Source organism: Equus przewalskii, chromosome 24 (assembly GCF_037783145.1).
Source record: "Equus przewalskii isolate Varuska chromosome 24, EquPr2, whole genome shotgun sequence".
NCBI classification, from domain to species: domain Eukaryota; kingdom Metazoa; phylum Chordata; class Mammalia; order Perissodactyla; family Equidae; genus Equus; species Equus przewalskii.
In genome coordinates this window covers 14,300,754-14,313,691 of record NC_091854.1, presented here as the reverse complement: position 1 = coordinate 14,313,691, position 12,938 = coordinate 14,300,754, and the positions used below count along the sequence as shown (strand labels likewise).

Sequence of the window (12,938 nt, the reverse complement as noted above, 5' to 3'; positions counted from 1 at the left end):
TAGAGGAAGATGGGCATGGATGTTAGCTCAGGGCCAGGCTTCCTCAGAAAAAAAGAGGAGGACTGGCAGTAGTTAGCTCAGGGCTAATCTTCCTCAAAAAAAAAAAAAAAAAGAAACAGCCTTTTCGGTCTGCCATCCACATTTCCACTTTTTTACAGACATAGTGGAAGAAATAAACATTTCTCCATCATAAAAAAAAACTAATTCAAATGAAATTATAAATGGCAAGTGGAAGGCAATTTCAAGGTCAGGGATAGAAGGAGGAGAGGTGAAGACTGGAGGCAAACTGGAGAACACAAGCCAACACTCTGGACAGTTGCTTCTCAGCTATGATACATCGTGACCGAAGGAGAAAGTGGGTCCTTTGTTGCTGCATCTTTCCATTTTTTAAGAGATGTTGGAAATCTAGATTTTTATGTGAAATCTCCAATTTTTAAAGGTTAAAATGAAAAAGATTAACTGTGCAAGTTCTCGTGTGGGAAGGGGGGGGGAATATGAAAGCCCTCCACATCTTGATCTGAGAGGGGTTTATGTGGGTACACACATTAGAGCAATTCATCAAGCATCTGTGCACCTGACTGGATGTGAGTTATACCTCAAACAACTACACTTTTTAATAAGCCAAATAAATGTGTCTTTAGGGCAGATCTGGACTGTGGATCAAGAGTTCATCACCCCTGTTCTGAATATTTAAGATTGTGGGGAACTGTTCACAATGTAATGTAATAAGCAAGTGACAGGAAAATTTTCATTCATTCAGCAAACCTTTAATTGTGCTACTATGTGCCAGGCACACTTTTCCAGGTACAAGGGGAGGCCCTGCTCTCAAGAAGTTCACCTTCTAGTTGGGGCAGAAATAGCTAAGAAGCAAGCAATAATTTAAATTAAATTAACATAACAATGAGGAGAACTATAAAGAAAATAAAGACAGTAACATGAGAGAGTGTTGGGGTGGGGGCATCCACATTAGCCAAGGGGGGCTGCACTGAGATGCTTGCATCTGAACTGAGGCCTAAATGATAGAGAGTAAGCCACAAGATGATCAACGACCCGAGCAGCCCAGGTAGAGCGAAGAGCAGATACAAAGACCCAATGAACTTGGTTAAGTATGAAAAACATCAACATCTGAAGCACCACAAGCAAAGACAGATGGAAGGAAGCTGACTCCCTAAATTACAACGAAAAGCTACTGAAGGAGTTCAGGCAGGAAAGCAACATGATCTCCCTTAGGCTTTAAAACAGGTCACTCTGGCTACTCCACCCTCTGAGGAGATTACAGGTGGACAATAGTAGAGGCTGGGAGAAATCAGGTTACTGGTATAGCTCAGGCAAGAAGACCAGGGCTCCATCACAGCTCTAACAGATGGATAAATGAGGGATGTGTTCTGCAGATAGAACCTTCAGGACTTGCAGATGGACTGAAATATGAGCAAAGGAGAGATCAAGGATGGCGCCCAGATTACAACAGCATAGAATATATACCAATGCAAATGATGGGATGTGTTCTACTACATGTTATCAAGTCACACACACAGGTGGTTATCCAGGCTAGCACTGAGCTTTGGCCATTTTTCTACTCATGTGCATTGGTCAGAGTACCTTGAACTAGTCTGCACTTCCCACTGTGCTTAAATGGGTGCCTTCAGCAACTGGATGAGCAGGAGGAAGTTGAGTCTGCACCAAGAAAGACAATGATTTTATTTTTGGCTTTCAGAGACAGTAAGTTTAAGCAAAACAGGATCCAAAGGACAATAAACCCATCTACTCTAACCCTGCTCTGCTTGGATAAGTTAGTTAACCTCCCCAAGCCCTGGCTTCCTCACAGGTAAACTGCCATTACAATGGCGCTTACTTCAGTTTCCCAAGAGGATTAAGTAAGATAACGCACAGGAAGCATATTTAGCACACGGCACGTGGGACACAGGTAATTAACATCAGGTGTCATCATCATCATCTAGACACAGATCTGTTTGGTACAAATGACAGGATTCTAAAACTTGTTAGAAAACACACTGCTGCTCTTAATAAAAGTTGAACATAAATCCTCAGAAGATCTGGAGCCAGATATCCTTATAAAAACACATTAGACAGTGAGTTAATTCTTTCTAATTGTTAGGTTCGTGGAGGGACAAGATCAGAAGAAAACAGAAATAGGGACCCTTCTAAGTCCTGTTTTTAAGGATATTTGTAAATAAGACACAATAGTGCCCTACGGGCCTTTTCTCCTCATACAGAAAGATCATCCAACATCACAGCGTGTCTACTACATATCCATTCTTTAAAGTTGTATTTAAGTTAGTTACTCTCTGTGAATTTAGCTCTCCAGCGTCTAAAGGTTTAGACAGTGAACTCTTCCCTGTCCCATTAACTAAGAAAAAAACAAATCTGCAAAATATTCGGGTCTAGTTAAAAGTTCACAATGAAAACTCAAACTCCATTTTGAAGTGCTATGAAACAAAGAATTTACTAACAATTTATGATTTCACACAACGTTAAAGTTTCTACGGATCCTCTTCTCTTCAATGATGCACCAAATTATACACTACGAGCCTTGTGATAAAAGTTACCCAACCAGTTTTTCCAAAAGAGGAGACTTAAGAGTCTTAATCAATGTACAGCCACATGCCGCATGATGACATTTCCGTCAACGACTCACCACATATACGACGGTGTTCCCACAAGATTAGCACCACTCGGCCTAGGCTACACCATCTCGAATTGTGTAAGGAGACTCTACGATTTCACACAACAATGAAATCACCTAATGATGCATCTCTCAGAACGTATCCCTGTTGTTAAACGACAGAAGTACATCCCAAAACCAAGACACTAATTTAAGCAAAGTATTCTATTCTGGCTCAATCACAGCAAAAATTTCATTGTTGAAGGATGCAAACTTTTTTAAGAAGATATTAAATAAGTCAATATTAATTTCAAAAGCAAAAGCAAAAAGTGAACAGAAGCATCTCTGCTTCTTTGCACAAATCTAATATCATCAAAAGTTCACTTCAACTTGAAGGTGTCAAAAGCAGCCAAGGACTCTATTAAAACCTGGTGATGAAACACAGAATTAAGTTCCATATTATATATATAATATATATAATATTGTATATTAATCAAGTCATAGCAAACCGTTATGTAGTGAACACAATCAACCATGACAAGTCACATAAGAACAAACTTGGTTATGCTGGCATTGTTACTACAGTTTCATTATAGAAGAAAGGAAAAAAAGTTAACAGTGAATCGTGTTTTGGTTCAAATAATCTGCAACCCCCAATTCCCTATATACCATTGGTTAGGGTAGCTGCCCAGATTCCAAGATAGGTTAAACCCACGAATGAATTCTATGAGCAAAACTTGAAGATTAAAGAATTAAAACATATTGTAAAAGTCATTTCATTCAAGACTGCGGGGGAACAATCCTGAAATAAATTAAAGCAAGAAAAAAAATCTATAAAGTAATCCATGAGTAGGAATTCTTTCTCCTGTTCTCTACATCAGAGAAACAGTTTTGTTCCTTCCGGTGGATAAGATATATAAGCATCTAATAAACTTCCTTGATCCAAGTATTTCTCAATGTAGATTCCAATAAACAAGTCTTCATAAGAGAAAATCTTACTAATTGCAGTAAAATTGCAATCAATTTTCTTACTATTTCTGGAGAACTGCTCTGGCTTTCTTCTATGTTGCTGTGGGCTCCAAAGTACCAGAGGCATTACTTCAGGGGTAAAATAAGCAAGGGTACCCCAGTCTTTTCTGGGTAAAATGACAGTGCAGAACTGAAGAATTATCTAGTAGCATTTTCTTGGTTAGAATCCTGAGAGAAAATTCAGAAGCAGTGAGATATGTGAACTTAATGTAACTGTACCCTTTCTGAAAGAAAGTGAAGATTTTAAGTTTCATAAATCTATCATTCTTCACGTCAACGCATTTTCCTTCATCTATATTTATCTATTTTATAGACAGGAAACTTGGACTCAGGGAGGTCAACAGTGTTGCCCAAGGTCATATTTCTAACTGGTTGTGAAGCCTGGACACAAACCTCAGTCTTCAAAACTGCGCTCTTTTCACTCTACCACCAGTCAACCTCTCAACACTGCACATACACACAAATCTATGTACGGTAAAAGCCAAATAAAGATTTCCATGAGCTTTCTTTAAAAGACTGAGTTCCCATAATCCATTTTAAATTATCCCACCCAGAGTACATAATCCTTAAAGGAACTTTATTACTTAAATTGAAGCACAGTTGTAAACTTCTTCCCCGCTATGCCACAAACAGTAGCTTTTTTCTCACTTATAAACACTTTGCTTTGAAAAGGCATAAAAACAATTCCTAGAAATGAGATCAGATTTATAGAAAGTTTAATGAGTTTAATGAGGGTGGGATTGAACAACTCATTTTACCATTTTCTATCCAAGAGTAAATATTACATCAAAACTAAGTTTATAGCTCTTTAGCAAAAACACTTGTGGTTTTTTCCATCAGAAAAGTTTCTCGGATGGTTCTTCTTCCTTCTACCCAAACGACTTGGGGGTTCTCAATATACATCAATCACTTGTAGAATTTGGGGGTAGGCAGCCTCTAAGATGGCCCCCAATTATTCCTGCTTTCCAGTATACACACCTTTGGGTTATTTTGGTCCTTAAATGTGGGATGGAGTTAGTGACTAGCTCCTAACAAACAGAATACAGGAGAAACTGTGGGATGTCACTGCCAAGTTTAGGTTATAAAAAGGCTGTGGCTTCCATTTGGGGTCACCTCTCACTCACTGATTCTTGGATCCCTCTCTCTGGGGAAAGCGAGCTGTCATAGCTGTCATGTGATCAGACTCATGAAAAGCCGATGTGGCAAGGAACTGATGTCTCCAGCCAACAGCCAGTGAGGACCTGAGGCCTGTCTAGAGCCATATGAGTGGGTCTGGAGCAGATGCCCCCTGTCAAGCCTTGGGATGACTACAGCCTTGGCGAACACCTTGAAGGCAGCCTAGTGGGAGATCATGAGCCAGAGGCACTCAGCTAAGCCACACCCAGATTCCTGACCGACAGAAATGGGGAGACAAATGCTTGCTGTTTTAAGCTGCTAAGTTTTGGAGTAATTTGTTATGCAGCAACAGATAACTAATAAAAGTTTTTAAATATATACATATATTTGAGTCCCTTGCATAATTTCTCTCTCCTGCTGAAGTATTACTAAAGTGACACCATACACTACAAAAGCAACTACTCAGGTTTTGACAACATCACCATCCAGTAGTACAATTAATCACTCCATATTATTATAGTTGGATGCTTCCTCCACTAGCTGACGAACTTCTCCAGGGTGGTGAGTGTACCCACCTTTGTATCCAGCAGTTCCTGAAACATAGCAGGTACTCAGGAAATCTTATGAAATGAACTGAGTGCCACAGATGGCACACTCACTCCAGCCTGTGTGCTCCACCTGTGCTTTCTCCTTTCACCTACCCCAAAACTAACGCTTCTTCAAAGCCCAGCTCAAACACCATCACTCCTCCGCACAGCCCACAGAACCCTATTCTCGAGGTCCTCCATATATTTCGCAGTTTGTTTCATCTTTCCCAGCTAGACTCCTTAGGTACCGGACATTTACATTTCTGTATTCCCCCCACTAATCTTAACAGACGGAATAACCAATGAAGACTCAAGTATATAACTGATGATAAATTAACATGTTCATTCCAGCAAGCAAAAGCGGGTAAGGGAAAACAGCAATGGAAAAGATGCAAAAGATGTGAGTCCTTTAGAGAAAAGCACTCCTCTCCTTCATCCCCCAAATCTCTCCTAACACGTCCACCCACTGAGAGCTCAGCAGAAACATAAGCAGTATCTTGATTACAAGATTTCCTTCACAAAGTACACGATCTTAAGTGTTCTTTTCAAGTTCACTTGAAATTCAAACTTGAGAAGGCGCAACTGCCTACCTAATCAGAATTCTAAAACAAACTTCAATCAAGTGTCAGAAAATAATAGCTTTTCATTACACAGGAATATAGTAACATTATGCCATCTGGGATTCTAAATATTGCACAGGATTTTTCACAAACAGCTAACTAAAATCTTGGCTAAAATCTCACAAAGTTAGAGTTACCAAATTGTTGGGTTAAGAAAATGAAATCGTTCAAACTAAGTCTTTAAGCATTAGTCCTATCTCGCAAATTCAGTCATAAAACTTAAGAATTTGGTTATCAGCATACTTTAATAGATGTTATTACTCTCAAAGACCAAATACATTATGATTATTTAAAAAATCAACACCACTATCTACTATAATTTTGTTCCAAAGAAGACTATAGTTGTTTCTACACTTGGAAAACAGCGTGATACCATCTACTTCCTAGGGTGGCTGTGGGTATTTAATGAGGTAACAGGTGAAAAAGCAAGTGCAATATACCTAGGATACAGGGGACTGGTTTAACAAACACGGGCCAGCGGCTGCTTTAAATGTGTTGCATATATTATGAAGTCAATCCTCACAACAACCCTATGTGTTATCATTCTATTTCCTTTCTACAGATAAGGAAACTGAGGCACAGAAATCTCCGGTAACTTGCCCAAGGTCACACAGCTCGCCAGTGGCAGAGGCGGGGATGTTGCCCACCCCAGACTCCAGAGCCCACTCTCTTAACCATCACGGGTTGCTGCTCTGGTGGATGAGAGGCTCAGGAGGCAGTATTTCCTACCACTGCCCATTAAACCATCTCTCCCAGCTGGGCAAAGGCTGCACAAAATAGCGTGAAGAACAAATTATAGTAAAATATTTCACGTGCACCCCTTTGGGTTGAGGGACACCATCTCGAGGAGGCTCCAAGCCAGAAGCTGCCATTAGAAAGCCACCCTCTCAGCAGCTTACGGAGAAGGCGGCCACATTAAATTCCTTATCTACACCCTTGAACCAGTGACTGCTGCAGTGTGGTGGAATGGTTAAAGCACAGGAGCCAAAGTCAGACCATGCGGTTTCCAACCCCAGTGCCAGCCCTTACAAGGGAAGTGGTCCTGAACAGAAATCTCTGGACCTCATTTTCCTCATCTGCAAAAGGAGAGTAAAACACAGTCTTTACCTCAAAGGACTATAATGTGGTTAAATAAGAAATTTAGTTTTAAGTTTACTAACTTTATTAAATAAGTATATGCATGTAAAGGGCTTAAAACGGGGTCCTGGGTCTATGGTAAGTGCTCCATAAATGTTAGTTAGCTATTATTAGATATTTTACTAATTTGGAAAGAGTTCCATGATATTTTGTTAAGCAGTAGAAAAAGCTGCAGAACAATATCTAACATGATCTTATCTGGTCTTTTAAAAAAAATATATGACTATACACATATAGGTATAAATTCTGCTCTATAAAGATAGACGTTTGTGGAAGAACAGAAAAACGGGAAGACAGGACCAAGGTGGGAGAAGAAAAGGGAGGGGCAAGGGCAGGACTTTCATCTCTTTATGTACTTTCACACACACATGATATTAACGAGTAATCTGTACTTTTTTGTGTCTTCTAAATTTTCTATAAGTTAGTGTTTTGTCATACAATGAGAAGAAAAATCCAGGTTTTTTAAAAGGCAATTACAGTGATGAGCAGAGGCAATGGGGATGAACAGCCCCTCTCTAAAACACCAAAACTAACGGCAGAGTGGCATGGGCAATACAAAATGTAAAACATTTCCAGATTAATCACTAAATCTATGGCAGAGTGGCATGGGCAATACAAAATGTAAAACATTTCCAGATTAATCACTAAATCTATGGCAGAGTGGCATGGGCAATACAAAATGTAAAACATTTCCAGATTAATCACTAAATCTATGGCAGAGTGGCATGGGCAATACAAAATGTAAAACATTTCCAGATTAATCACTAAATCTATGGCAGAGTGGCATGGGCAATACAAAATGTAAAACATTTCCAGATTAATCACTAAATCTATGGCAGAGTGGCATGGGCAATACAAAATGTAAAACATTTCCAGATTAATCACTAAATCTATGGCAGAGTGGCATGGGCAATACAAAATGTAAAACATTTCCAGATTAATCACTAAATCTATGGCAGAGTGGCATGGGCAATACAAAATGTAAAACATTTCCAGATTAATCACTAAATCTATGGCGTCTTAAAGGCAAGCAGCCCTGTTGGGACAAAAACTGGTTAGAAATTACACAAAATTTCCAGAGTTATTCAGATAATCAATTACGCAAGGGGAAAAGAACCTTACCAGAGGTCAGTAGTTTGCCATTTTAGATGGCAATCTAGCAGTCCACAAAAATTTGAAATGCGTAAATCTTTCCACTAATCAATTATACTTCTAGGCATCTCTTACCACATATTCAATCAAATAAGTGAGCAAGCATGACATACAAGGACAGTGTTGACCGTGGCAGTATTTGTAATGGCAATAAACTGGAGACAATCTAAATATCCACCAATAGAGAAACAGTTAAAAACCAACACACGGTACAGCCAGAAGGCGGCGTACTCTGGGATTACTGAAGTGAAGGAGCTCTACATGTATAGCATGCAAAAAAGAAGTTACGGATAACGAGAACAGTATGATCACCATTTTTTGCTAAATCAAACTCAATATACTTAAGAGATAGGTCTGGAAAGTTACAGAGTGTTAGCAACGGCATCCTGGGGAATGGGATGGTTGGGCGTGGTGAGGGGAGGGCCGCAGCTTTCCCTTCTTCATGGTACACCTTCAGAGAGCTGGGACGGTTTAGGAGCACATATTACTTCATAAACATTTCAGAGGCAGTGGATCCACGCAGAGTTAATGAGACAATGTGTGCGGAAGCACTCCCACCTCAGTGCCAGACAGCAACACCTCTGCCCCTCAGCAGAAATACCGACTTGGACAAATGATAAACTCTTTCCACCAATCAATGCCGCTGCTAGCACCTATCCCACACATGCACACACACAGGTGAGCAAGGCCGCTGCAGTCTTCACACTGATGCCCCGCTACGCTGCAGCACGTCTGTGGGGATGGAGCCCATCAGGCAGGCAGACCACCCCCTACCGTGTGAAGTGTAAAGACACAGGGTACTGGCCACTCTAGCAAAGCTGGCCTCTCTCCCTGGCTCAGTTATAATCTAAACTTGGTAGGACAAAAGCAGCAGGGAGCCTGGCTTTGATTTATAACTAGTATTAAGATTCTTTTAAAAAAAATGTTCTTAATCTATCAACCTTCTCTGACTCAAGCAACTAATAAGGTACACTTCTCTCTTTCAAGAGAGCAGCTCACATGGCTATACAGGTATGTACTCAGTCTGTGCCGCACCAGCTGGTATTTCAGTACCCACTGACTTTTTATTGCTAATGTTTTCATCTGTTTTGGTCTTGGCTCTCCAATTAACTTTAGTTTTTTCCAGGGCACAGTCACTTCTATCATCTACTGAGCAACCTTGAGCTGGTCATCATCTCCCTTTCTTTCAGTTTCCACATCTATAAAATCAAGAGGTCAAACTAGGCGATCTTCAAAGAATTTTCAGTTCTATTATTTATCATTTTTACATTTCTCATGGGACGTAATATGGATTTGAGTATACAGCTATTTATATCAAAATTTTTTCTTCACACACTGTCATCACACCCACATGTTTAGCAAATGAGATTCTACTGAAGTTTAACAATAAAATAATAAAGTTTATTAAGCATAAACCATTTACTTGGAACAAGTAAATTTAAAGCATTCTACATGTATTAACTCATTCCATCTCACAACAGCCCAAATCAAGTTATTTCCCCCTACGACAGATGAGTAAACTGAGGCCCAGAGTTTTCTTGCCCAAGGTCACACAGCTAGAATGTGACAAAGCCAAGATTCAAACCCTAGCAGTCCAGCACATTTAACTATTACACCTTACTGTCTTTATTCTAGGAAAGGTGGGAATACACAATATGTGAGATACTTTTTCAAAGTGAACACACACACACACGGGTACTCGCTTCTCTACCACCTCACCTTGAGACTAAGTTACAATCAGATAGTAATTATTCCAAGTGAGTACCTGGAACGGGAACTGTATAAAAGCAGACAAAACACTAAATGTTACAGTGATTCCAAAATATTTTTTTTGAAAACTCTAGTGAATATAGAGTCCAAATTGTCAGGCTTTCCCCAAACTGTTTGTGCTTCTGGGACACTTTGCATTAACTCAATCACAGTACAGATCTGACTGGAATGAAACATCTCTCCCACCACCTAAGCTGAGGTCCTGGTCAGCAGGCCTGTCATCGTACTGTCTGCACCGCTTTGCTATGAGGTATCATCACTGGCCCGTGGTTAAAGTGTGCTGACTGATGTCCACCCAAGTTCAATGATCCATCAGTGTGAGGTAGGCTACCCTACCATTAGGACAGACAGGAACCGACACTCTAGAAGTGGAACTTAGCGGGGCTTCCAGTGAATCTTGATTGGTGCCAGCTCAGAGATGCAACAAGAGGATTTGGTGGACAAATCAACAGCACGACAATTCAGAGACAGCATACCAATTTCCAATTCTCCTGCTGCACACGTAGGAATGGCAGCAATCATAGTCTTACGAGAGGATTATTAAGAACAAAAAAGCAGCAGTGTTTTACAATCTATCTTATTCTGTAAGGTTGAAGGTCAGCTAAAAATTCCAAATAAAATAATAACATGACCATTTACTGATATTTCATTCCTTAAATAATTAAAAGGTAACACTTACTAAAGGTAATGGAAATAAGAAACTAAACATAATTCATGAATCTGTTCTATAATAGTGTAATCATGTATCTGTAATAGTTTTTCAATGATTTAGCCCCAATTCAATCACTGGTTATAGTTCTCAAACTGTAGTCCCAGGGCCAGCAGCACCCACAGCACCTGGGGACTTGCTGAAGATGCAAATTCTCAAGTCCCACTCTAGACACACAGATTCAGAAACTCTAGGAGTGGGACCCAAAAATCAGTGTTTAACAGACCCTCCATGTGATTCAAATGAATGAGGTTTGAGAACACGGCTGTCCTCTACCAAACGTGGTTCGGTATCAGTATTTTATTTATGCAGTTTAGATTACAGGACACTAAAAAGGAATCTTTCTTAAGGGAGCTACAGAATGGATTCCAAGAACAATGTAAAAGTTTTCCAAAGTACCAAATGAAGGTTGCAAATAACGGTCCTAGAGAACACCTGGCCAAGGCTTATTACACCTTGGAGCGTGGGGAGAACACTTGAAAAACAGTACGGCAGTTGAAATTCGTATCTCCTCTTCACACACTCTACAACCTTGCCAATTCACTTCTAGGTATAAACCCAGGAGGAACACTTGTATATGCATGCCAAGAGGTGTGAACACAAACGGCAGCATCCTTCACAACAAGGAAGTGGCAGAAGAGCAAAACACCCACCAACAGGAGCGTGCAGAAACTGCGGCATATCTGAAAAATGGGATATTATGCAGCAACCAGAAAACTTCAGTGACACAAAATATAGATGAATCTCAGCAATATAATATTAAGTGGATGAATTTCAGCATTATAAAGTGAAAAAAGTCTCAGAAGATAGGACACGTAATATATGTAGTTTTTGTGTATGTATGTATGGAAAACTTACACATAAGATGCAATAAATAGTTGCCTCAGGGGAGGGAAGTAGGAAAAGGGATGGAGGGGCCCATGTGGTGATAGAGAGGTCAGTGTCAAGGTCCCAGCTTTATGATAGGTGATACCTGTTATGTTATTAAAACCAAATAAATAAACGGACCAATTATGAGAACATCTCATGGGCCAAAGACTGTAACGAATCTAATTCTTTGCACCTAAAGTCCTTTAAAAAATTTTTTTAAAATAGAGACTGTTCCTCAAATATTTCAAAAAATTCTAAATTCTACCCAGTCGGCTATGAGGCACCAAGAACCCTGGGCCCTAGGCCTGACTACTGCCAACTCAAGGGTTAAACTGTTTTGGGTCACAGAATCTGAAGCCAATGACCCTCCCCCCTTTATAAGTACAAAAACAGGCAGTCTGGGTTACAGCTTGGGTGGATCCATGAAGCCATCCCCAGATTTGCCAAGGACCCATGGATGGGGGGTTAAGAACTCCTGTACCAGCTAATTATGTGAAACTGGGAGAAGAACTAATACACTGAGCCCCTACTGCGTGCCAGATGTGGCCATCGGCTATGTCATTTATCCTTACCCTAGCCCCAGAAAGAATAGATAGAACACTATTTCACTGATGGAAGAATCTGAGACTCAGAGATTAGGGAACTTACCGAGTTACAACCTGAAAGGTGGGAATAAAAACGCAGCTATTTAACCTGAAAGGTAAGAATAAAAACTAGCTATTTATGATTCCAAAGCCTCAGAACCGGGCCTCCTCTTAACACTCAAACAAGTATCCTGAGCAAATGATGTAAATTCTCTGAGCCCATCTCCTCATTATAAAATAACACAGCTGATGATGGGTTGTATTTATTATGATTTCTAAGATGTCTTGCTTTTACATGCTAGATCCTACGTAGAGGGCTATTTCTAAAACTTGGATACAGAATAGAGAGAATAATGTTGAAGGTACCATCTTTTAGATAGAAAAGCAGAGACAACCAGATTACAATAAACTGACAAACTCAAGACTGGGACCTGCATAACCTAGACTATCAACTCTCAGGTGAAAAACACATGCAATGACTGGAACCCATCCTGGCTTATAAGCATCTACTGGCCACACATTAAATTCTGCATATAGTCTTAAAATCACATGTAGTGCTACAACTCTTTTAGAACAATGTTATTCTAGTAATCTCCTCCCAACTTAATGTTTCCAAAATAGGTTCCATTTTGAGCAGCCCCGGTACAAAAATATTATAGCAAACTGGGCAATTAATGACCAGGGGCTGCGTGGCTGAATTAGCCAGTGACAATGAGGATACTGAAGGATAAATACTTCAGA

General features: G+C 40.0%; 1 protein-coding gene across 19 annotated transcripts in view; it reads right to left on the bottom strand.

The window, feature by feature from the left end:
* SSX2IP (SSX family member 2 interacting protein) overlaps positions 1 to 12,938 on the bottom strand; it is a 50,600-nt gene that overhangs the window by 33,235 nt on the left and 4,427 nt on the right. For 4 of the 19 annotated variants that reach the window (XM_070592079.1, XM_070592084.1, XM_070592075.1 and 1 more), the window contains exon 2: positions 1,600 to 1,674. The exons of the other annotated variants lie outside the window; for them this stretch is intronic. The gene's annotated coding sequence lies outside the window, so the exon portion shown is untranslated. The remainder of the gene's footprint in view (positions 1 to 1,599; positions 1,675 to 12,938) is intronic. 19 annotated transcript variants of the gene reach the window in all.